Here is a 1,913-nt window from a genome sequence, read left to right as displayed (position 1 = left end):
TTTACAACGATATTTATGTCAGCTATATTTTTGTAATCGATATTTTAACACCCTACCGTCGGGAAGACTGCTGCTGGTGTTAGAATAGCGTTGGTTGCCTTGGTTGTAGGAACTGTATTGAGTGTTTCCTCCTCGAAAAGTAGACGAGGTGCCGCGTCCAGGTGCACCCCGAGAGGGCTGTTTACGAAACTCCAAAGTTCCTAGAGAGCGAGCAGTGTCAGTGTCTTTTTTAATGGACTGTAAAGCTTCATCAACGTGAGCCCCAAACTAAGACTTGCCGTCATACGGCATATCCAGGATCTTTGATTGTACCTCTTGTCGGAAAGATGTGGAACGCAACCAACCTTGCCTACATAGAACCGCCGCTCCAGCGAGTTGCCGAAAACCAGTACAGGCGATGTCAACGGCACAATCAATTATCTCCTCCGATGTTCTCTCTCCTTCTTGGAGATGTTGCAAAGCCTCCGCCTTTGAAGCATCCGGAATCAAGGCCACATAAGCTGTCATATCCGCCCACATTTGGCGGTCGTAACGCCCCAAAATGGGCAAAGCATTGGCTGCTCTCACTGTGGTGGAAGCCACCGTAAAAAACTTGCGGCCTATAGCATCCATGGGACGACCTTCGCGATCTGGTGGGGCAGTAACAGCAGACGCACGATTCCGCGAACGACGCTGAGCTGCTTGTGTAACCACTGAATCGGGTTTTGGCTGTCCAATGAGGCAAGCTGGAGTGCCGACAGGTGCCTTGTATTTCTTTTCCAACCTGGGCATCTGAGCCGGAAGTGTATTTGGGGTCTGCATCAATTTTACTCCTTTGGCCCAGATAAAGTCAATATGGGCACAGTATGAACTTGTTTGAATGGCTGGTTTTTAAAGTCATAGAGAAAACAATCCTCCTCTCTCTGGACTCTAGGCAACTTGAAGCGTTGGGCTGCCCTATCCATCAGCTGATGGAAACTCGCAATATCTACAGGAGAATCCCCTGGTGTGACCGGAGATGGGGACGGTGTTTGAACTTGGTAAATATCCCACTCCGCCATATCGTCATCATTATCATCTCGAACCTCACCATCTTAGCGGTCAGGAGAAACCTCATCCTCATCGTCGGCATACACAGTCGTGTGTATCCGAACAGATGTTTGAACTTGAGGAGCAGAAGTAGGCAGAGGTGCCAGAGGAGCCGGAGCTGGCACAGTAACCGGTGGCAGAATAGAAGGGGCTGCAGGCACTTGTGGAGATGACGGAAAACGTCTGTTATAGTCGTCCAACATATGTTGGAGATTAGAGATGAGCGACAAGAGTAGCGTCGCGATAGGAGTTTGAACCGGCGTAGTTTCCTGTTGGAAATATTGGTCCTCATCATCGTTACTATAATCTTGGCACTTGATGACCAAATAAAATTGACTACGTGCTGCTCTAAAACACTCGTGAACATCTTCTTCTGAGTCCTGCTCCGAGTCTGTGGCACACAAGGGCGAGGGAGCCTGTGGATCACTGGTGATGGAAATCTGGTCCACAGGCACCTTGCGGCGTTGGTGAAGAGATTCAACATCGGCAGATCCAGTGGACGACAATGGCAACAATGGCAGTGAGGCAAACGTAGAAGAAGTCGTCGATGGAGCCACACTGGCAGAATCCGGTACAGTCGACGGTACCGCCATCGACGGTAATGGAGTCGACGTTGCCTTCGTCGACGACGAAGATGACTTCTTTATCGTCGATGGAGCAGTCGTCGACGGGGTCGTCGACGTTGCGGTCGTCGACGTTGCGGTCGTCGAAGGTGCAGTCGTCGACGAGGCTGTCGACGAGTGCGATTTCTTCACACTCTTAGTCGACGATGACTTGGTCGTCGACGGGGGAGGCTTCTTCGTCGACGACGATGCAATCGGAATGACAGACGGTACAGTCTTGAA

The 1,913-nt window shown here is 50.5% G+C and overlaps 1 pseudogene; it reads right to left on the bottom strand.

The window, feature by feature from the left end:
- Positions 1-267: 267 nt before the first annotated feature.
- LOC147706802 (uncharacterized) lies at positions 268-1,271 on the bottom strand (annotated as a pseudogene).
- Positions 1,272-1,913: the final 642 nt, after the last annotated feature.

Source organism: Lissotriton vulgaris, chromosome 6 (assembly GCF_964263255.1).
Source record: "Lissotriton vulgaris chromosome 6, aLisVul1.2, whole genome shotgun sequence".
NCBI lineage: Eukaryota > Metazoa > Chordata > Amphibia > Caudata > Salamandridae > Lissotriton > Lissotriton vulgaris.
This window is presented reverse-complemented; position numbering and strand designations above follow the sequence as displayed.